The sequence below is a fragment of the Cervus elaphus genome, chromosome 26 (genome assembly GCF_910594005.1).
Source record: "Cervus elaphus chromosome 26, mCerEla1.1, whole genome shotgun sequence".
Taxonomy (NCBI): domain Eukaryota; kingdom Metazoa; phylum Chordata; class Mammalia; order Artiodactyla; family Cervidae; genus Cervus; species Cervus elaphus.
The window spans coordinates 44,044,370-44,068,925 of record NC_057840.1 but is presented as its reverse complement, the minus strand read 5'-3'; the positions used below and the strand labels follow the sequence as shown (position 1 = coordinate 44,068,925).

The 24,556-nt window shown below is 43.4% G+C and overlaps 1 protein-coding gene and 1 non-coding gene across 7 annotated transcripts in view; both read left to right on the top strand.

Moving 5' to 3' along the window:
• The window catches only part of PRKN (parkin RBR E3 ubiquitin protein ligase), a 1,214,524-nt gene that overhangs the window by 334,822 nt on the left and 855,146 nt on the right, over positions 1 to 24,556 (top strand). The gene's annotated exons all lie outside the window — the stretch shown is intronic.
• LOC122684533 lies at positions 8,864 to 9,078 on the top strand. Its single transcript, XR_006338078.1, has one exon. It is a non-coding gene; the product is annotated as a small nucleolar RNA U3 (small nucleolar RNA).

The following is a 24,556-nucleotide window of genomic DNA, read 5'->3' as shown; positions in this document are numbered from 1 at the left end:
TAAAAGATGACAGGAAAATCACATTACCAAAAAAAAAAAAAAATAGCAGATGTGGAGAGGTATGCAATAGGATAGTTTATTGGGGGAAAATAGACTAATATCAAAATAGAAAGAACAGAAGCCGAAATAATGAATTTGTTGGCATCAATCTCTTCTTTCATGACCTCATCATGCCCAAGATACTGATCAATTTCACTACAAGCAATAAATATTAAAATGAAATTTTTGAGAGTCTTATCAAAAGCTTCCTGACATCAATTGTTTTCACAGTTTTTTTCCTGCAAGCTTTGAATACATCTTCATCTGTCTTTGATTTCAACCAATCTTGTTCCCACAAAAAGCACTTTTTTCCCCCCCTCTTCTATTTTTGAGTTTTCTTTCTTAGCAGAGGTGCATGAATATCATTTTACACTCCACTGTGGCTGCATCTCCATCAATCAGGAAATAAAAAGTGGGTCTGAAGGATGTGTCACGACCCTGCAGGGCTACAAACAACGGAGATGCTGTAATGATTTCCTGGCCCCTGGCAGCAGCGGCCAACCGAAGGTTGTGTGCGCGTTTGCACGAACCAGTCTGCATCCTTTCTCGTTATAATGGATCCAGGCATTTCCAGGAGAAGGGAGTTTTCAAAGAGCATTTAATTCTTAAATGTCACCAGCACACAATTTCCAACTTGACAAATATTTCAAAATATCCTAAAAGCGAATGTTAGGGTCATCGTTCTTGTCTGTGTCACCTCTTTGATCTCCTAATGCATTAACAGTAACTACATTTTGTACCTTAAACACTGAAGGCAACAAGGATATCATTTTTGTAATCATCTTCAATTATTAGGAGTGGAGAAATACTCCATTAGTAATATTGGATATGGTTCACAACTAAGTTTGTTTGAAAAGTATTCATTGTTCCCTTTGATGTTTATGACATCTTCTTGAATTTTCTGTTAAGGGCATGCCACCATCATTTAGGATACATTCCCATTCAACAGCGCGCAAGTAGCTTTCACATGTCAGCAAACTTTTATGTTCCATGTATTCTAAGATTTAGTATTTCCCATCAGAAATTCAGTTCAGATCTTCCAATTTTCTGTGGCATCCTCCACTCCTGATTTCCTATTTCTCTTAAATCCACGTGTTGTTTGTAACATCTCTTTCGGTACTTAATTATATCTAGTTGGTTCTGTTGTTGTATCATGTCTGATGATTTACAATGACAACTCACCAGCTAAAGGTGATCTATGTGGGTTTGTATTGACCCACCAAGTGTTTAAAAAATAACATTCTGAATTGGGTGCCAACATTTGAAAACTGGTTGATGACAACACAAAAATTGGGACTTCCGGTTTCAATGGAGTCAGACAACAGATCTGGCGAGGCTGGCACTCTTTTTGAGGGTAGAAGCTTGCTGGAACTGAGGCCTGGGTGTCCTGGGATGGGCAGCCGGGTTCTCTGGCCACCAGGGTCCCTCCAGGCATTTTACTTTTATTTCACTTTCCTTTCCGGACTGGTAGGCATTTGAAATCATGGCCTATCTGAGCATGCCTTTTCAAATTTTTGTTTCCTGAACTAGGTTATAAGTTCCTTAAAGCCAGAGCCTTTTTGTTATGACTCTCCTCTCTCCTCACACTGCCTTGCGTAGTGCTAGACACGTAGTAGTTGTTCAATAAATTAATTTGTTAAAAATATCTACGGTGTGCCGCCAGGCATATACTGAGCTTCCTGAAGAGCTAGGGGAAAACAGTCTTCAAATCGTTCACACAAATGAAATGATTAATCTTCACAGCTCCTTTTTTGAGATCCACAAGGGATGTACCGTATGGGGATTAATTTATGGCGTGGAAAGAATAACATTTAATGAAACTATTCCCCACTGAACTTTCAGGGAAGATTTAGCTACACAAAAAAGTAATTACCTATATTGAAAATTGCCCTGCCGACGCAAACCCGAGCCAGTGCTTTACCAGAAAGTGCCACGGCCTCTCCAGAGAAGGGGGCTCTGGTCCCCCTCCAGCCTGGCAGCCTCCTGGAACCATCATTCACTGCAGGACTTTCCACGTCCCTCTAGTGCTTCGGGCAGCATCTCACACCAGCTTATTGATTTCACAGTTATCCAGATGAGGGCTCATTGGAATAACCTCTCCCAGCGTTCATTTTCTACCTCTCTGTTTAGTGTCATAATAATACTTCAAATAAACTAGGGGGTTAAAGGGTTTATGAAGATTATTTTCCGTATATACTTTGGAAAACTAATAAAAGTGCCCAAATTATTTAATAATGTCTTAGAAGAATTGGTTCTTAACATCTTAAATTTCTCTCTTTTTTTAAAATAAATTTCCACTGTGAAATATTTAAGAATATAAGCAAAAAATATATAATATTAAGAAGAACACACTTCATTTCTGTTGCTCTGGGTACGGGTGTCCGTCCCTGTTATGGGCTTCCGTTCTGGCTTCATGTCGTGTCACAGACATCGTCTCACATCACTGAAATGTACCGAAGCTCTTAAAGAGTCATAATGTCCTTTAGTTGCTGTTCAGTCGCTCAGTCGTTTCCGACTGTTTGCAACACCGTGGACTCAGCCCGCCAGGTCCTCTCTCCGTGATTTTTCCCAGGCAAGAATACTTGAGTGGGTCGCCATTTCCTCCTCCAGGGAATCTTCTCAACCCAGGGATCAAACCTGCGATGCCTGCATTGGAAGGCAGGTTCATACACAAGTAAATACACATGTAAAATATGAATTTGGATGTTGCTTTTTCAATAAACTTAGAATTATGAAAATAGACTTTGAAAATCTAGAAATACTTAGAAAATATATCTATACTTTGTTATATGTAAGAATTGAAAATACACAAAATAAAATTTATTCAGTAATCAAATATTATGACATAGAATATAAACTCCTGGAGTTTACTCAAACCCATGTCCATCGAGTCGGTGATGCCATCCAACCATCTCATCCTCTGTTGTCCCCTTCTCCTCCTGCCCCAATCCCTCCCAGCATCAGGGTCTTCTCTGAATTTAGGGCCCTGTAATTATTTATAATCTCATGGTTTTCGTGTTGCCTGGAGATTGGGTCTCATCTGGAGTTTGGGGAAATTCTCCAAGCGAGGGCGGCTGAACAGAATTCAGTTCCTTGAAGTGGTAGGATGAAGGCTCTGTTTCTATACTGGCTGTCCCCTGGGCCCCCTCAGCCCCTGGAGGCCACCTGTTACCTAGAGGTGATATTCCTGATCCCTCCCCCAGTCCATAAGAGGGAGCTAAGAAAGGTGTGGGTCATTGGAGAGTCAACTGAGAATCCTGCCTACCACACCGAGGTGCAGACATGATGTTGTCGGGAGGTCACTGTATTCGTCCAGGGTCAGGGCTGCGGAAGCCTCGATTCAGGTGGGTGCAGGGGAAGGATAAGAGGAAGAGAGGCAAACGGATTTTAAATGGAGGGCCAACGAGACCTGCTCATTGACCTGAGATTTAAGAAAAAGGTCGGTGGTCCAAACTTTGCAAACCAAATCAAGCCACTGATTGAGGCAAAGATATGAGAAGAGAAAATGTCTTTAAACCAAGAGGTCCCATTAGTTTTTTGACTCTCAGTTAACATGGCATCACAAAGAGAGTTTTTGAGGCAGGTGTGTATAAGTGTGTCTCTGCAGCGTAAGTGAGAGCTCAGGCCTGTGGAAACAAGTGTTGTAAACACATGAGAGGTGCAGCCGAAGTTTCGTGAATATACTTTTCAAGGAAAATGGCCTAGAGGCCCATTATAAGCTGAACTGTAGTCCATTCTCCCCCAAATCAGACAATGAAGCCTCCCCCAACCCCCCCCCCAACCCCCGCCCCCGCCATGTGGTTGTTTTTTGAAACAGGGCCTTCAGAGGAGTAGCAAGCTTAAGGGAGACCCTGAGGGCGGTGCCCTGATCCAGTGGAAGTGAGGCCTTAGATGGAGAGGAGGAGACGGCAGGGCTGCATGAAGGTAGAGGGCGCATGAGAAGACAGCTCCAAGGAGAGAGGCCTCATGAGAACCCAGCCCTGAGGGGACTTTTATTTTAGACTTCCAGCCTCCAAAGCTCTAGGAAGATGAACGTCTGCTATTTAATCCACCAAGTCTGTGGCATTTCATCGTGGCCACCTGAGCTGACTCATACAAAGCCCAAGTACTGTTTCTAGGAAGAGACGTATTTTGAGGAGGCAGAGTGAGTGAGCAGCAATTGAAAGTCTGAAAAGACTCAGTCTGCGTTGTGGAGATTACGAGGGTCAGACTCCTGGGTCAAAGGCTCAAAGGCTCTAGGATCCAGGCTTCCCTCTGCAGTGGATGGCGCTGTGTGGCTTTGGGGAGACCTCCTACGCTTTCAAAGCCCGAGATGCACTAAGTGGGGGTGATAACGTCCATTTCCCTGATTATAGAGAGATTTAAATAAGACCCTGTATCTCTGTATGTGTGCTCAGTCGCTCAGCTGTGTCTGACTCTCTGCGACCCCATGGACTGTGGCCCACCAGGCTCCCCTGTTCATGGGATGCTCCAGGCAAGAATACTGGAGTGGGTAGCCATGCGCCTCTCCAGGGAATCTTCTCAACCAGGGTTCAAACCTGTGTTACTTATGTCTCCTGCATTGGCAGGTGGATTCTTTATCACTAGCACCACCTGGGAAGCCCCTATTTCTGTATACTTACTTTGATATATATATATATACATATATATATATATATACAATATTAAAAGCTCTTTCCTAAACTATAAAGCATTAGATAAATGCATGTGAGTATTAGTGACTTCCAGAAGCATAAAGCTGAAGGAGTTCTGATAACATCAATACAAAATGATTCTCCTTCTTTTAAGCTCATCCGTGTTTGTAGGCAAACCGTCAACTCTCACTTCCTATTCTGTCCAGGTATTGTCCTGTGAGTCCAGGCATTTATTTTGTTGTGTTAATGTGTAGACCAGAAACCAGATAGTTGTGACAGTCAGAATTTTTTCCACGACAAGAACAAGCAGATTCCAAGGTGCAGCTTGAGGCATGTCAGCCTGGATTAGAGAACACAGTATGTGTAGCTGTCTCTGTTCATTGACCATTTTATGAGTGGCCTAGCTGCATGGGCAGAAATTAACTTTATGAAAGTGAGGTGTTATTCTATGTTTGGTTTATTCCAGGGTCCCTCTATTAAAGATACATCTGGAAAACTTGGGAAATATTCAGGTGAATGGTTTAAAGAAGTCAAATCATTTATCTTTCAAAAGAAAACACCATGAAGAGAGTTGAATAGACTTGTTCAGCGTCTCCACTATGGAGAGCTAACATGGGCTTTTTGTATGATCTTCATTCTTAGAGATCTAGATTAGCTCTAAAAAAATATTTAACTGACATAAAGAATTGGAATGGTAACTGTCAAATTTTTTCTCTGTTGGTCTTTAAGAATATGACAGCTTTCCACATCTTTGCATTGATTTAGATGGATTCTGATAGAATGGGAGTTTGTTTTTTTTTTTTAAAAAGGAGAAAAACTACTGTGTACAGAAATAATTTTTTAAAAAGACTGACATACTGAATGTAGTAGGCATCCCTATTTATGTTTGCCTTCCAAACTTTATGAAAGGAATTGTGTATGTGTAACACTATTGTATTCTCCAGAGAAGATGCTTCCATAAATCATTTACTGCCTACTCCCATATTTCTATAATGCTAGTACACATGCTCAGTGTATTTTGGTTTTAAAATGTCTGTATAATAATAAGAAAAAGGACTAGCAGAGGATGGAAAGAAGTATGTATATTACTCACCACTAAATATGCTGAAGAATACCATGAGTCAAGCAAATCCCATCTCAAATAGAGAAGTCAAATGAAAGTTTAGATTGTCTGCCTAGAAACACTGATGCAGATTTTATTTTGTTTTTGCTTTTTATCCTAGAAAAGAGTGTGTGCCAGGGAGTTATCTAGTTATATGAAGATTTATAATAAGCAAGATAGAAGTATAGGTACTTATTGCATTTGTTATAGTTGACTTTTGAATATTTGTACGCAAAGCACTACGTATGGTAGGCAGAAGGAATTCTCTCCAAGTAGCCTTCAGTCCACCGAGCAGACTTGAGAACACAGACTTATACACATGCCTGTGTTGAGAAGGGCAAAAGAGGGAAGTAGTGAATCCGCTGATTATAACTAAGAGTCAGTTTCACAGTAAAGTTATACCTGATTAAATAGAAAGTAACCAACATTTTCTGGTGACTGTAGATTAATTCAAGACATGTAGAGTTTCATGCATCTGGAGAGTAAAAAAAAAAAAAGATACTTTTATTTTAACTAGCCACTTCCACAGAGAAAAAATAAAAAGAATAATTTTCTGGCACATTCATCCCACCTTCCACCAATGACAAAAAGCACCAGTCTTGAAACTGTGCAGACACACTTTTTATTTCAGATATTGAGGTCTGTCAGCTCAGCCTTTTACCCTCCATTCGTCTTTTGTCGGGAGCAGGGTGAGCTCTGGGCATGTAGGAGGCGCCACAGGTCAGCGGGTAGACGCCGTCTGGCCGGAGGTGCCTTCGCAGGGTGTCAGACTGTACTGTCTCTTTTAGCCTGGGTCCTCACTCCAGAGTTCTGTGTTTTCTGAGACGTGATCCGTCGGGTCTGCCTCCAGTTTCCACTGTCATGCCACTTTCCCCAAGGACACTCCTGGTGTGATGGTGACCAGCACAGCCTTTGTTCATGGCCAGCTCTATTCCCTGGGCTGGAGGACATGGTGATTCCTGCCGGGGGTGGGAGGGGGCTGGCAGCACGGCCCCACCACCTCTGACACCCGGAAGCCATCTCTGCAGTCCCTCATCCCAGCCCGCAGTGGGCGTCATCCAGACAGAGAAGGGGGGCAGAGATGGAGTATTCTGACCACCGCCCCCACCCCCCACCCCCTCCCTCAGCCCAACCCTCCCCCTTTTTTTCTTTCCACGAATTCAGAGGGTCTAGTGGGCATGGGATGCAACCAACCTGCGGGTCCACTGTCCATCCGGAGGGTCCTGTCCCGCACCTAGACTTGGGCTGGCCCCAGTTTAAAGGCCAAGAGTTGCAAGTCTGTTCTCTGGTGCCGCTTGCTGACCTCAATGGAGGAGGGTTGTGGGGTTCAAGGACACAGGTCATGGCAGGGGACATTTCTGTTAATACATCCCACTGCGTGTCCCTACAGGTCCCAGAGATAGAAGGCATCCTCAGACAGGAGCCTGGAGGAGTAGAGAGAAGGGACTGTTTAAAGAGCAGTTTGAGGTCAACCAGGGAAGGCCTTTAGGGCTCCTGAAGCCGGCCTGGGGAAAACTGTCACCCTCCTTCATGCTGCCGGGACAAGAGGAGCAAGCACTGTTCTCCAGTCCCACGGAGAAGCGGAGCTTTGGTGGAGGAGCCTCAGGGTAGATGGATCCGGGAGGGTCTAGCCATTGTGTTCAGAGATCTCAGAGAGGGGGTCAGGCAGGATGGAGGAACGCAACCCCGCGCCCCTGTCCCCTGCCAACCCAGTCCCCTTTGAGCTCCTACTGCTACCTTCTATCATCTAAACCCAAGGGGAGGTCAGAGGACAAGGGAGACCCAGGGATGTGGCCCTCAGGAGTCACCTTACCAGGGCACAGAACAGGCATGGAAGGATGGGGGACGTGTGGGGTGGGTAAGGGGATGAGATCGGGGAACAGGATTAGAGTTCCTGATTGCAAGTTTGCCGTCTGTTGTGCCCTCTGACATAAACCTACTGCCAGAATCTGAGGCTTGGTATTTAGTGTCGAGAGCAGAAAGGGAGTCACAGTGGGCTATCGAGTGAAATATTAATAGACTGAAGCAGGAAGGATAAAGAGCGAAGCTCCACTATGTGGATAAACTTATTTTTAAATGATTTAAAGGAATCTTGTTGTCTCTCTTTGTAATGTTTGGTTTTAAATTATATATATATATATATATATATGTTCTGAAAATAAACTTAAAAACCAATAAATCATTTTTCTAGCTACCCTGCAAAGAGCGAATATGAATTGATACATGCTCCTGGTGTAAAATATATGGGCATATATTCTAACGTCCTTAGCAGATATGAGCCTTACACGCATTCCTTTGTTACTGCATTTTATGCCTCTTGATTCATTTATTCATTCATATGCCACACCCTGTTCTGCTCAGTTTTCAAATAGAAGCTTTTTTCAAAGTCTGTCCTATAGAATTTTACGTTTTTTTTGTTGTTGTTGTTTTAACCCTTTGTTGCCAGGTGTCAAGATTGCACAAACACAGCTGGATTAATGCCCTTGTGTGGATGGCTTAGTTGGCACTTTGTTATATTAATTTTACTGCCAGCATCTTGTAATGTATGTTGGTGCGGTTGCCACAATCAAAAAGGACTCATATCTATCCTATGTCTCATGCATATTCGTCAGCAGAGAGTGGCCAGTACAAACATGGCCAACTGCTTATGAGAAACTTAGATGCCAAAAAAATCCTCAAAAGGGATGACTAACAGAGCTGAGGAATTGCTGTTGCAACTGACATGGAGGATTAAGCTGTGGATATGAAACATATAAAACCAGGAAGATGAATTCAGACTCGGCCTTTTCTAGTTCATTTATAGCAGCTAACTCATAGCTTCCTTTGCCATCACTTTCTTCCTTGTTGAAAACATGTTTAGACAAGCCATATCAGAGGTCTGGAAATCTGCCTTTTCTTTTTTTTTTTTTTTTAGATTAAGGGTTTTTTTTTTTTTTTTCTTTTTTTTTTAAGTATGAGCACGATGGATTTGGAAAGCTTAAGCCGGATGGTAAAGGATGTTTTCTGGCTAATTACAGTAAATCCTTGGATAGTGGAAGATGCTCTGAGAATTTTCATCTTTTACTTTTCTAGTTAAGAAAGTACTCGTAAGACTATACTTTCAGGGATCATTTCTATAGTTCGTTACCAGAGAAGTTTCTCTGATCGTGTAGAGCACCCGAAACCACGAGGAGGAGACGCAGCGTTCTCTCCTGAGCGTGAAACCGGCTTTTGGTGTTGCTTCTGCAGCTGCTATTAGCCATTGATGATCGTTCTTCTTTTCCTTTTTGGAGATGAAGAGGGAGAGGACGTAGTCTGAGTGGTAAAAAAAAAAAAAAAAGAAAGTACTCGTTTTCTTCTCTTTTTTCATTTTTGTTTTAATTGTCAATTTAGAAAAAGTTCTAAAATACATAAACTAATGGCTTTTTTGCTTGGTGGCAGTAGGCATATAAATACTTGCAACTTGAACACATTTTAATCTCCTTTAAGTTAATCCATCTCACTCGGCCTTGCTGTTGTTTGCTCATAATACCCTGGCTTGAAGAAGGAGGTATATATGTATATTTCTGAAGTCAGTTGTACAATAGGAAGTAACAGGCTTCCACAGCTTTGTTAAGTCATTAAACAGGGTCTAGAGCATGGGCTGACTTCCCTGGTGGCTCAGATGGTAAAGCGTCTGCCCACAATGCGGGAGACCTGGGTTCAATCGCTGGGTCGAGAAGATCCTCTGGAGAAGGAAATAGCAACCCACTCTAGTACTCTTACCTGGAAAATCCCATGGATGGAGGAGCCTGGTGGGCTACAGTCCATAGGACCCCAAAGAGTCAGACACGACTGAGCGACTTCATCTTCTTTCTTTCTCTCTGCCAGAGGGTGGGCACTCTGCCGCAGCAGGGGATTTCAGAAGTGAGGGTGAAGGAGGCAGGCAGAGGTCGCAGTGTCCACGCGGTGTCCGGGTGGGGGCTGTGCTGGTGTGACTGCCCGACTGTGGACTCAGCAGCAGGAGCAAAGCCTGCCTCCAGTCACCCGCGCGAGGCTCCGTTCACAGGCTTCCTGGGAGGGTGCAGGCCACTGGCCGGAGGCAGAGGGGATGCAGGAAACGAGGGACTGGACGCTGACATGGACAGGGACGCAGTGACCTGATTCTGCCTTAAGGGCACCACAGGCCTTAACGTTGTCCATCTTCTTTTCCATCTTCTCCTTCCCTTTGCTCATGTCCTCCTCTGTCTCCCTGATTTTCTTTTTTAGTCTGTTTTGCTTTTGATTTATTAATTTTTAAACTTTATTTTTAATAAAAATTTCAGACATAAGCTGAACAATTTCATTCGCCTGCAACCGTAGCTTAATGGGCTGTATCCTTTTAATCCACAATTCTGTCGAGTAGCATGGGAATTATGAGGGAATTAATGTATGCGTACCCACCCCTAATTGTAGAACCTTCCTATGTAATAATCTATCACTTCAGCCCTCCAGCCTGTATCGTTCCTTCTTACCATGGAGAATCTCACGGGGAAGTGTAAGATAAAAGAATGCATGTTTATGCAGCGCCCCTGTATTTCAGATTCTGGCAACTGCTTTGGCATCCGTCTATGCAGAGGTTGGGATTAAATCCAGGGGCAAATGTGAGGTTGGGTAAATGTCCCCGTCTTGCTCCAGGAGAGTATGAGTTAGTGGATCTGCCTTCCTGGGATGGGACGGGCAAGAAGGGACAAGCAGGAAATGACTCGATTGCCCAGTGGGGCTAGTGTAGTATTTGGTCTTTACACCTTGCCTTTAGCTGAAGCCGTTGGATGGTTAGTTAAGAGCGTTAGACCAAGTGGGAAAAGATCAAAAGTCAGGCGAGTCCTGTTCCTTGGGAGGTTCCGTGAAGGTGTCAGTAAACCTGATCTCACTGATGGGGAAGATGATGGATGTGTTTCTGGGATCAGATCCCAGGACCTGTTTTCTGCCGTGCTGCACCTTTTGTGTCAATACAGACTAAGCAGTATCAATTTCTCCATAATATCAAGGCAGTGGATTTAAAAAGTTTAAAACTGTGCCAAACCCAGCACAAACGGTGTGTATATAATTACTGAACGGATGGGTTGCTTTGGCCTGAAGCGGACACAGCCTACACCTTCGTCTGGCAGGCTTCCTGACCTGGACGCGGGATAGCCCCGTGGGCACCTGCTCTGAGCAGGGTTGGAAGAGCTTCGCGGTGCTGAGATGCCCGAGCTGGTACAGCCTCAGGACGCAGGGCAGCGTGTGCATCGACCCTCATCCGGAGGGTGAAACAGGCATGTCGTGTTCAAGATACTGTTTCATCTTAACGTTAACACAACCCATGTAGGACTGTGTCTTAGTCAACTTGGGTTACACATTTAAGACTTCCCTGGTGGCTCAGATGGTGAATCGTCTGCCTATAATGCGGAAGACCCAGGTTCGATTCCTGGGTCGGGAAGATCCCCTGGAGAAGGAAATGGCAACCCACTCCAGTGTTCTTGCCTGGAGAATCCCATAGACAAAGGAGCCTGGTAGGCTACAGTCCATGGGGTCGCAAAGAATCAGAGACGACTTCACTGTCACACATTTAAAAGTAGGGGCAGAGGTTTTGAGGTAATAGGTGAGGACACTAGGATCTGTGACAGTGAAAGGGTCTCCCAGGGCTTTCCACACACCTCATCCATCACTCTGCTTCCACAGTCCAAGGCAGTCGTTGCAGGATGTAACCAGTTTTCTCCCCGTACCTGCAGCCAGCTTCCCTCCTTCCTGTCTTCCTTTTCTTGCCCACTTTCTTTAACAGGAAACAACACAGTCACCATGCTGAACAAGCACATCTTTCGATAAAATCAAATCACAACTTTGTGTTTCTTTTAACTTTGTTCAGGGAGTAAGTCATTCCTGTCCAACTGTGTGAAATCTCAACAGATGCTATGGAAATTTTTTTTTTTTCCCTTTACTTTTTAGGTAATAGGCAGCCCATGGGCGCTTGAAGTAGCAAACAATTTAGTAGTTGTGACAGTCAGGGCAAGATTTCAGTCAAGTCCACAGTTTTTCTCTTTTTGCCCAGTTTGGGCCAGAGTCTTCTGCGCCTGACCTTGAGGAAAGTGATGTTATCGGCCTCCGCCTTCCTTTTGTTCACCCTCTTTTCTCCCCGCAGGTCAGCCTCCAGGGGAATCTGAGGGCCAGAGGGAAAAGGAGGAAGCTGGTAGGGGGCTGGAGGGAGGAGGGATAGGAGATGAGACAGAACTCGCTGTGACAGATGGTGTCCGCTGATCTCTGCCTCAGGGTGCTTTCAAGGTCTCCAAGACCCTCGCATCTCTGGGGATCTCCCCTCTACATGGCCCCTGGCTCCCAGCGGAAGAGGCTGGCTGCTTGGGTGGCCACGTGGGATCGCACCTACCTACCCGAAGTGTTGACATTTGACTACTGATTGCTGGGGACCCGCCACCTTCGAGGTGACCCTCATGTCGGGGGGAAGACCTGAGACGGTTCATCAGTCCCTCTCTCTGGCCTGCGTCTGGCCACCCGGATGCCTCCCCCTGTCTCCCCCAGCCCTGGTATGTGGGTCCTCCCCAGTGCGGTCCTGAATCCTGTGGACACAGCCTGGGGTAGCTTCCAGGGTGTGACTCAGGCTGGAGCCCCCGCTCCCCGCACCCCAGCTTTCTGGTTGGTCCTGTGCGGAGTCTGCTCCCAGCAGGCTGGAGGCGGACGTGCAACCTGAGGCAGCAGGGCGGGGCGTCTGCGCGGGGCGGGGCGGGGCGTCTGCGCGGGGGCGGGGCATCCGCGTGGGGCGGGGCGGGGCGTCTGCGCAGGGGCGGGGCATCCGCGTTGGGTGGGGCGTCTGCGCAGGGCGGGGTGGGGCGTCTGCGCGGGGCGGGGCGGGGCGGGGCGTCTGGGCAGGGGCGGGACATCCGCGTGGGGCGGGGCGTCCGCGCGGGGCAGCAGTCCAGGCCCTCCTAAGTGAGTTTTCATGCGTCACCCGTTCCCTTTACCGTAGATCTCTTTATTCAGCTTTCACTTGGCTCACTGGTCCGAGCGACGTCCGAAAGTTTCCGCTTCTTCAGTAAGTTATGCACGTGGAGATCTGACTTTGGAATGCCACATTTAACTTTTCTGTAACTTGGTGTCTTCCTTTTAGCTTCAATTTCAAGCCTCATTCTTTTTCATCTTATAAATTAAAACTCGGGCTTCCTTGATGAAATGCTCAAATTCAGGGTTCTCTCTCACTTTTCATCCTCTTCTCCTTTTGCTCAGTGATGCTAAGGCCAGAAAGCCTCACACGTGGAGCTGCCCTCAAGGAGGAAGGCTGGTTTCCGGGGCTCTCCGCCTCGCTGTCCTCCACTGACTGGGAGGGTGCACCGCCGCGATCCGTGCGTCAGTTCTCTCCCTTCTGCCTCTGCTCCTGAAGCTCACGGACATCTCATCTGGGGTTCCAGGCACCTGGTTTCAACATTCTTAGTTTTTCCAGGGGTCCGTGGGAGACCCTGGCCGAGTCTCAGGCCCTTTGCCCTGCTCCTGGCTCCGGGATCGGCTCCTTCCTTGCACCCTGCGGTCTGCAGGTAGCTCAGGGCCGTCTGCATAGACGCGCCACGTGGCCATGTCTGTCCTGTCGCCGCTGCCCCTGTGGGAAGGCAGGTGCTATGGGGGGCGCCCCCCGCCCTGGGGTTCCCAGCATCAGGGCAGGTGTCCCTGCAATTTCATTTATCCAAGCCTGTCTGGGCATTTCCCGCCCCTCCCCACTTCCATATCTCTGTCCCTAACTGGGGAGTTGATCCTAGTGGGCGTGGGGTGTCAGTGCTGTTACTCCTCACCTGCGCACTGAGGGCTAGCTCTCACCACTTATCCCTCCCTGGCGGGTATTGCTCATCCGCGGTGGCACTAGTGGTGAAGAACCTGCCCGCTAATGCAGGAGACATAACAGATGGGGGCTTGGTTCCTGGGTCAGGGAGATCCTCTGGAGGAGGGCATGGCAACCCACTCCAGTATTCCTGCCTGGAGAATCCCATGCAAAGAAGAGACTGGCAGGCTATAGTCTATGAGGTCACAAAGAGTCAGACACAACTGAAGCGATGGTGCACACACGGACAGTTATCCTCCAATAATCCGCCTGGGTTGAACACATCAGACTGATCCTCCATTTGAAATGATTCTCCAGCCTTTCTACCTCTGAGGTTTCTTGGAGGAAATTCCGTACCAGACTCTCAAGGTTGCTCTAGATTCAACAACCTCTTAGGAATTCAAAGTCCAACCACTTGACCCTTTCTTTTCCTGGAATTTTCTGTATGTCCTCCATTCGAGACAGAGACTCTAGTTTTTCAGGTGGAATGCTGCAGGGCGTGAGAAGGATAGCAGTGAGAGAACAATACTATCAGATAATATTTCAAAATATTCTGCTCCATTACTGCATTGCTTCTCGGTTGAGTAGCTGAATGTCTGAAAGATGGGTCAGTTGACAAATGACAAAATAACTAGCCTGATAAAATGAATTTTATCTGAGAGTGGCTGCTCACTTATTACAAAATGAGTCATCAAGTTTGTTCAATATCAGAACATCTTGTTTATCTTCAATCTTGTTCTTTTCCTTTCCAGACTCCAATGCCAAACCATTTTCTCTTCTATAAGAGAAGACAGGCCATTGGAGATTTTTGCCCTCTTATTGAATAACCTCAGGGAAACATAAAAGGCAAGTCTTTTTGAAGGTAAAAATGAAAAGTAGCTATCTTAAAGCAGGGTCTTTTATCTTTTTACAGGGCATTCCTCTGTCAGTCCAAATTTCAAAAACATCTTTCATCTTTGACTCAACAGGGCTCCTTCACCTGTCTTTCAAACAGGAGATTAATTGCACAGAAATGTGTGGGGTCGTGTTTGTTTCCCAGTGATTTTCTGACACCTTCTCCATAAAGGTCAGAGGGACCCTGGTCTGCGACCAGTGGCCAGGGGTGAGCGGCAAGGGTTATAGAGCTGGCAAGCATCACAGTCAGTCCCTGCTGTACCCTCTTCCCCACCCCTCATGTGATGCATTCTGTCTGCATCTGGACCATCAGAGATGGTTTGTAGGTGTCTGTAACAGATACCAGTGGGCAAGAGATGTTTCCTGAGTGGCGCTGGGCATGGCAGATAGAAGATGCTGGCAAAGTGGTTAGGAAGAGGGCCTGTCAAGCATGATTATGATCCTCTTGTATACCTTAAACTGTATTTTAGTGTTCTGAGGTCACCATGATTCTCTTGGCTCAGTTTATAACATCATGTTTTTTCCATCCCTGGAGTCTCAGATTCATGTCTTCTGTGTCTGGAAGTGAAAGAAAAGGGGAAGTCTTCGTCTCTCAGTAGTGTCTGACTCTTTTGTGACCTCGTGGACCGCCAGGCTGCACTGTTCATGGGATTTCCCAGGCAAGAATACTGGAGTGGGTTGGCATTTCTATCTCCACGGCATCTTCCCAACCCAGGAATTAAACCCCCGTCTCTTGCACTGAAGATTCATTTCACTTTTAACATCTCTGAATTTAGAAAAGTGTATTTAATATTGAATTCTATCAAGGTTATCTTCACCAGAAGCTTTGCAAACAAGTATATAACTGGTCCCATTGACTAGATTATTTTTATGTTCCTTTTTAGATTTGTCCCAATCCCTTTTGTGATATTCCTAAAAAAAGAGTTAATGTATTTTCTGAGAAACTTGCATTTCCACATTCTGTTATTTGTTTGTCAGAAGTTTCCATTGCCACTTTTCTTCTTCTGTTAGGGCATAGTTGAAAAAAAAATATTGAGGCAATTTTCAAGGAGGAAATTGCTTTTAATACTTTAAGTATAATACTTTTTGTTTTGTTTTAAGCATTGAGTTTTTCCTTTTGAAAATATGAGATCTGCTTTGATCTGAAAATCTGTGGCATTAATATTGTCATAATATTAGTGACTCAAGTGAAAAATAAATATGAGGCATTAAGCATCTGATCAACTCAACATGGTAGGATATAAAAGTATTATTTGAAAAATCAAACTTAAAATAGGAGTATGGTATAATGTTTTAAATCAAGGATTTAAGTTATATTCACAAGGAGAAAAATCTGATACTTTGTGTTGGATTTATTTCTACAAAATGATTAACTCAATAAGAAGCCAATAAACATTGGAAAAACTGATGGGCCCATCTATTTAATAGTCCTATTCAATGAAGCCTTATTTAGCAATAGGATATCCTCTGTTCAAGCAAGCAAGCAACTTTATCTGATCTGATCCAGGCTTGTTTAGACATAAGGCGACTTCTCAACATGCACGATTCTTATGTACTTAATGAGAGAAAATGGATTTGAGAACAAAGTGAAAGAATCTTAGGTTCTTTCTCTGAAAGATACATGTTTCAAGTGATGTGTTATGGGCTGAATTGAGCGCCCCAAAGAAGATCTGTTGAAATTCTAGCCACCAGTCCGTGAGCAGGTGACCTTGTTTAGTGACAGGGTCTTTACAGAGGCGATTGTGTTAAAAAGAGTATATATATATATAAAGAGTATATATATAACTCAATATAGCCTGTTATCTGAGCACAGCAACAGATGCAGAAGGAAGCTGATGGGAAGACGGAGCGAGGAGAAAGCCATCTACAAGCCAAGGAGAGAGGCAGGCAACTAAATTTCCCTCTTAGCCTTCAGTAGGAACCACCCTTGCCTGCACGTTGATTTTGGATTTGACCGCCAGAGTCGTGAGATGACACATAGCTGGTCATGAAAACACCCAGTTTGTGCCGCTTTGTTACAGCTGCTCCAGCAGCCCTGGGCTCCTGGTCGGGAACCTCCATTCACCACATCCCACATCTTCATTTGAGATGAACCTCGGGGGCTTTGCTGGTGGCTCACACGGTAAAGAGTCTGCAATGCGGGAGACCAGGGTTCGATCTCTGGGTCGGGAGGACCCCCTGGAGAAGGAAATGGCAACCCACTCCAGTATTCTTGCCTAGAAAATCCCATGGATGGAGGAGCCTGGCAGGCTGCAGTGCACAGGGTCAAAAAGAGTCGGACACGACTGAGCGACTTCACTTCACTCGCTTTTGTGGGTAGCAAATCCCTTTATCCCTACATCTAACATGGCCTTGAAAGTGAAAACAATATTGGATTTCACAATCAGTTCAGTTCAGTCTCTCAGTCGTGTCTGACTCTTTGTGACCCCGTGGACTGCAGCACGCCATGCCTCCCTGTCTGTCCATCATCAACTGCCGGAGTTTACTCAAACTCATGTCCATCAAGTCGGTGATACCATCCAACCATCTCATCCTCTGTCATCTCCTTCTCCTCCTGCCTTCCTCTTTCGAGCCCACATGGTTGTTGGAATAATTCATTCCTTCGTGGCTGTTACAACTATGGTGATTGCTTCTTCAAGCCCAGCAAGCGCCTCCCACCCTCTCAATTCTAGCCACTGATCTGCAGACTCTCTTTCATAGAGCTCACCAATAGATCCTCATTTGTAGGTCAGGCCCACCCAGGATTAATCTCCCTTTTGCTTAACAAGTCAACTGATTAGGGATTTTAATTACATCTACAGTAATTTAATTGCATTCATTTTCCATATGACATATACTAATCTTGGGAATGTTGTCTATTATATTATATATAATATATATCTATTATATATATATATTGTATTATATATGTCTATCATATTCACAGGTCCTCACACTGATAGAGAAGGATTGATTAAAAATAGTGTGTGTGGACCAGAGACTAAGAATATTGAGAGCCGTCTTAGAATTCTGCCTACTGGGCTTCTCTGCTGGCTTAGTCTGTAAAGAATCCACCTGTGAAGCAGGAGATCTGGGTTCAATCCCTGGGTGGCAAGATCCCCTGGGGAAGGGAATGACTACCCACTCAAATATTTTGACCTGGAGAATTCCATGGACTGTACAGTCCATGGGGTCGCAAAGAGTCAGACACAACTGAGCAACTTTCACTTTCTTTTTGCCTTACTGTGGCATAGTAGTAGACTTTTCCCTGTTGGCTTAATTTACCAGTAGGTTGATGGCTACTAGCACAGTAGTTCTGTGTTACCTGGTTTGGAGTGGAGCCCACCCCCAGGCAGAGAGGGGAAGGAGACCTGAGCACAGTTCAGGACTCTGACAAAAACTGGAATATTTGACCTGGATAATGTGATGGGAAAATTTTGAGTCATGGCATGCTGGGCTCACCATAAGCTCCTGGATCCCACCTGCTATTGTGTTTGCGGCTTTTCTGAGGTTGCTCGCCTCTGAAATTATCAGCATAAGTTTCCCCATCTCAGCTATATATTCTGCATCAACCATTTCTCTTTCATTTTTCATGATAACTAATTTTCTCATGTTCCATTCTTTCACAGAATTTCTATTTATGATAACTGAATATGTAGTAATTTGCTATCAATTTATCCCTCCCAGTTAATGCTTTTCAGTTGAATAGAGGTTTCCTGGAATAAACCATAAGAAACAGAAAAGAATGATTCTAATAATGGGAATTTTAGAAAAATAATCCTTAAATCAAACCTTTTATTATCTTCAAGTCTGCTTGAATATGTAGTATTTCCATGTTTAAATTTTTCTAAACAGATAACATTGGTAGCTCAGTTATAAAGAATCTGTGTGCAGTACAGGAGACTTGAGTTAGATCCCTGGGTCTTGAAGATCCCCTGGAGAAGGGAATGGCTACCCACTCCAATATTCTTGCCTGGAGATGTCCATGGACAAGGAGCCTGGCAGACAATGGTCCATGGGGTCACAAAGAGTCCGACAGGACTGTGTCTAAAACTTTCACTTTTCACCTAAAGTATGACTTAGAAAAAAACACAGCATTTTATAATCATTTCCATGAATATATTGCATTATTAAAAAAAATACATTCTTGTCAAAAATATCTTCTATATGTTCAGTGATTTTTAACTCGGGAGACATATTACCTTTACCATGAAGGTATATTAGAATTATGCCTTCTAGAAGTTTGTGGGTCTCCCAGTCTCTTTAGCTCACCTCCAAGGCGAAAATCGCTTATTTACAACATTCTTTGCATTTCATACATATTGTCATCATTTCTCAGAGTTTCAAAAATCTGGACCATTAGATTAAACAACCTTCTGAGATGATCTAGAACAATTTGAGAATTCATCTTAAATGCATCCAAATTCTACCTTTATAACTGTTTTGATTATAAAATGAAGCAAGGTTTGGATGCATTAATCATAGTTAATCACTCATTCTTTGATAAGAGAAAGAGAATAATCAAAAGTAGTGTTTTTAGAATAAGATAAACTTGGTTTCAAATCCAGTTATTTATCTTTGGGTAAATTTTGTAACTCTTTGAGCTTTAGTTTTCCCAACTCAAATACTTATTTCACCGAGTTGTTACAAAGTTACAGGTAAAATACCTGATCAGTTTAAAGCCCAGCTACTTGGCCAGATGTTAAAAGAAACATGCAGATAAGGATTCTACTGATGCCTAAGAACTGAGTATACTAATTAATGCCCTATCATGCTGCTGCTGCTAAGTCACTTCAGTCGTGTCCAACTCTGTGTGACCCCATAGACGGCAGCCCACCAGTCTCCCCCGTCCCTGGGATTCTCCAGGCAAGAACACTGGAGTGGGTTGCCATTTCCCTCTCCAATGCATGAAAGTGAAAAGATAAAGTGAAGTCACTTAGTCATGTCCGACTCTTAGCGACTCCATGGACTGCAGCCTACCAGGTTCCTCTGTCCATCATCGTCTTTCTCAAAGATTGGAATATTGTAATAGCAACCATTCAAATCACACTACCATACTTATTAAAAAGTATGGTAATTTAAGGAAGATTTAATATTTTATTTCCAGGACAAATGGGCTTGAAACTTAACGGTATTTGCTTATTAGTTATGATAATTTTAAATGATAAATGTTATTGGTGCCACACTGTATGTGTAATGTTGATGGGCCTAAGGTTTTCTGAAAGTAAGTTCAAAATCTTAGCTAATTTTTAGGCAATATGAAGATGAAAAACACGTGTAAGCAGTATGGAGGTGATAAGCAGAGAGGGAGAATGATTGATTTCTAACATAGGAAACAGGAAGATCGAGGCTGATAATTATAAAGATAACTGAAAGCAACAAAAATATGAAAAGGAACATAAAAAATATTTAAAAGACAATGGATTCAGCAATTAGTCAGGAAATAAATATGATAAAATCTATTCCCTTAAGGGGCATTCTATAAGTTTACAGTTGATTCACGTATGGCAAAAGCCACCACAATATTGTAAGGTAATTAGCCTCCAATTAAAATAAATTAATTAATTAAAAAATAAAATAAAAAGGAAATCTCCCCTTCAACCTACTAATTTTAACTTTACTGTATGATGTCATTTTTAATTTTTATCTGTGCAGAGTAGAAAGCTAATTTTCACTCCCAAAGCCTGATGATATGATATGTGCATGCTCCCAAACCACACTTGTACAGTCTTTGGTCGTGAATGTCCTGCTTAAGTTTTTCTGTATATTTGTATTTTACCCACCCACCCACTGATCAGACATTTTATTGTGTATCTGTCTCTTTCTCTATGTCTCACTACAACCTCAGTAAGTCTGCTTTGCCATGCAAGTGGTATTCATCACATCCACTTTTATTCCACTGGTAGAAATGATTGCTAAGGAGAACCTCGAATACAAAGGAAGCTGGGAGATGTAGTCAGCTATGTGCCTGGGAAGGGAAGGAAGTTGATTTTGGTGAGGTGCTAACACGCACAAGATGCACACGTTGTTCCGGCTACTCACTGTTCTTTCTCTGTCTTCAACTTGCTGAGAACATCTATTTCTCATCAAGTTCATTTTAGTGAGGACAGATATTTAGAAACCAAGGTTTGGGTGTTAGGCGGACTCAGCACTGTGAAAGTGTTGATTTTCCCAGGCCCCTTCTATGAGCCAGCACTGATACTGATGTGCTGGAAGAAAAATATTTAAAGATATATACACAAAGCTAGTCATAGATGTGCTGTTTTAAATTTTTTTAATTTAAAAAATTTGGGAAAGGTAGGGTATTGATTGTACAAACAATGATTTATTCACACATGAGATGAAAAAGAATAATAAAAATCGCAATATACAGCTCTGGAATGAATTATAGGGGGATTATTTTTTTTAATTTATTTATTTTTTAATTGAAGGATAATGGCTTTACAGAAATTTGTTGGTGTCTGCCAAACATCAGCATGTATACCTATGTATACCTATGGCTGATTCATGTTGATCTAGGGTGAATTATTAGCTGAAAAAAGAATTTGATGATATTGTATAAAATATACTGTTGTTTATCTAAGAAAGAGACTTAAAATATGAACATACATATACATTTCAGACAATGTTTTTATTTAAGTTATACACTGGAAGAATAAACCAGAAATCTGAAAAACAAATAACTAAAGAAAAAAAAAAGTTGCTTCTGGGATATGAAGCAAATAGGCTAGAATAAACAAGGATAGAAGCAAGACTTCTTTGACAACTTCAAGTTTTCAAAGCTTGAATTTACTATTTACAAGTATTTTATACAACTCCAGGCATCCCTCATTTTATTGTGCTGGTTTATTGCGCGTCACAGATACCGTGTTTTTTTACGTATTGAAGCTTTGTGGCAATGCCGCCTCAAGCAAGCCCGTCAGGACTGTTGTTCGCACAGCATTTGCTCATGCTGGGTCTCTGTTTCACAGTCTGAGGATTCTCTGAATATTTCAGCTTTTGCCATTACTACTGTATTTTTTAGGGTCAACTATGACAAGTGATCTTTGATGCTACACCTGTGATTTTTTTTGGGTGCTAACTAACCACACCCATGTAAGATGGCAAGTACTTGATATATGTGTGCGTTCTGACAGCCCTGTAAACCGAGTGTTTTCTCCCTCTCCTTGGGTCTCCCCATTCCCTGAGACACGACAGTATGGAAATTAGGCCAGTTAATAACCCGACAATGGCCTTATTATGCCATATTTCCAAAACATTAATTGTTTCTGGACTTCTTATTTTGTTGCAGTAAGTAAGCCTTTATTCACATTCCTGTGTCATACGGTTCAAAATAGAGACTTATGTTATATTTAAGGCCTCCCCTGGCCACACCTATCATTGCTCCTTTTTACAGAATGCTTCCAGATATTCTTGCACATTTATTTTTGTATATGAACTTAGAATCATGTATCTAGTTTCTGGGAAATAGAAATAGCACATTGATATGGGAGGGAAATTGTTTGTTTTAATGACTGTTTCAGTCGCTACTTTATAAAGAATAGTGCACAACCTGCTAAATAGCATGATCACAAAATATTTGTTGAATGAATGTTACATTTCACACGTGTATTTAGTTATAGAATTATACATATTACCCTCCATAATCTCTTCTATGATTTTTGTATTCAGTTTGTAGCCTTTGAACTTTTAGCAAATGATTAAGAAATAGCAAATTCTCCATAATATTTTCCAGTTTAAAAGCAAACATGTCACTTTGTGGGTGTACATGAACATACATGAAGTGAAGTGAAGTGCAAGTCACTCAGTCATGTCTGACTCTTTGCGACCCCATTGACTATACAGTCCATGGAATTCTCCAGGCCAGAATACTGGAGTGAGTCACCTTCTACAGGGGACCGTCCCAACCCAGGGATCAAACCTAGGTCTCCCGGATTGCAGGAAGATTCTTTTCCAGCTGAGCCTCAAGGGAAGCCCAAGAATATGGGATTGGGCAGCCTATCCGTTCTCCAGCGGATCTTCCCGACCCAGGAATTGAACTGGGGTCTCCTGCATTGAAAGTGGATTCTTTACCAACTCAGCTATCAGGGAAGCCCCTGATGTGCATACATATGCACATGCACATATACTCACACATGTGTGTATACATATGTATGTATGTACACAAATGTAGTGTCCACACATATAGTTGTCCTCTGCTCTGTGGATACTTATCCATTTGCTGTTTTCTTCTTGTGCATACTTTTTAAAAAACATGTTCATTGGAAGGCCTGAGTGTCCTACAAATTGTTTTGCGTTGTTCTAGAGTCTGTCTTAGGCTAGGTTGAAGCACCCTTGTCTTGCCCCTTGAGTCTCTGAGACACCAGGTGGCCACCTGGAGCAGAGGTGAAGGAGGGCCCAGGTCTTCAGTACGGGGTTGCCTGTGTACCCAGAATGGAAAGTTTCAAGTGGGGCAGCAAAGTTGGGGCCGAGAGGCTGAAGTCCGGCTCTGGCCTTTGGCAGGGATTCCCGGCCTGACTGCACATAGAGAGTCCGGGCAGGAAGGCGCAAAGTGCAGCAGCTTGCTGCCCACCCCCCAACCCCCCAGATTCTGATTCTGCAGGGCTAGGATGCACTAGGAAAAGCTGTTCTTCTCCTTGGCACCTCAGATGATTTTTATGCATGTTTTGACCTGGATAGAAGCCCATCTGCTTATAAACGTCTGTGTAATCCTGGCTAATTCATTGTCTTCCTGAACTCTAAGTGGCTTTGTGAAAATACTGAACATGATACTTGAGATGGAGTTGGTGAAAGTGTCAGGTGAGGTTAAATATGTTGGTAACAGGGATTTGTAAGCAGTGAGTACTATGCCACATGAATTTTAGTGATTATTCTAGCTGAGCCACTTAGTACTTACGTATAACCTTTGGCTTATACTCAATGCCTTTGTCAGTTATCTCATCTATGAAATGAGGTTATTAATGGTACCCATCTCACCATGGCATTGTGCGGAGTTAAATGAGAACATACCAAGCACAATGCCTAGCATATAGATAATTCACAAAATGGTAGATATGCTTGCTGTTGTAATTATTTTATTAAGTACTACAAAATTTACTTTTGAGCATCTATATTGTGTGTCTTAAATAGGCAACCATGAGTAGGGTGACCATATGATTTATCCTTCATACTAGGAGGCTTCGAAAGTTCAAGGAGAGCTATTATTAGTCACCCTGGGATAAAAGGTATAAACTCAATGATCCTGGGTAGACCAGGGTGCTTGTTACCTAATCAAAGTGAAGCAAAGATGAGAAAGCTTGTGATGGGGCTGCTGCCAACAGTTCTCCTCACCTTTCCCTCTTAAAGATCTTAAAATCTCCTCTAACTAAATGTCGAAAGAATTGTTGTTGTCAGTTGCTCAGTTTTGCCCAACTCTTTGCCACCTCATGGACTGCCAGCACACCAGCCTTCCCTGTCCTTCACTATCTCCTGGAGTTTGATCACATCTATCTCCCCAGAGTCAGTGATGCCAGCCAACCATCTCATCCTCTGACACCCTCTTCTCCTTCTGCCCTAAATCTTTCCCAGCATCAGGGACTTTTCCAATGAGTTGGCAGTTTGCAACAGATGACCAAAATATTGTAGCTTCAGTTTCAGCATCAGCCCTTCCAATGAATATTCAGGATTGATTTCCTATAGTATTGATTTGTTTGATCGTCTTGCTGTCCAAGGGACTCTCAAGAGCCTTCTCCAACACACAGTCCCAGAGCATCAATTTTTTGGTGTTCACCCTTCTTTATGGTCCAACTCTCACATCCATACACGATTGGCGGAGAAACCACAGCTTTGACTAGATGGACTTTTGTCAGGTGGGCCTGAAATGCAGGATGATTTCCTCTTGAGATCCTTATGCAATTACATCTACAAACTCCCTATTTTCAAATAAGCTCCAATTCTAAAGTTCTTGATGGGCATGCATTTTAAGTAGATATTGTTCAATCCACTATACTTTCTTTAGTTGGAAGAAAACTGAAATGAAAGAGAGGTTCAGTTCAGTTCAGTAACTCAGTCATGTCCGACTCTTTGCGAGCCTGTGGGCTGCAGCACACCAGGCTTCCCTGTCCATCACCA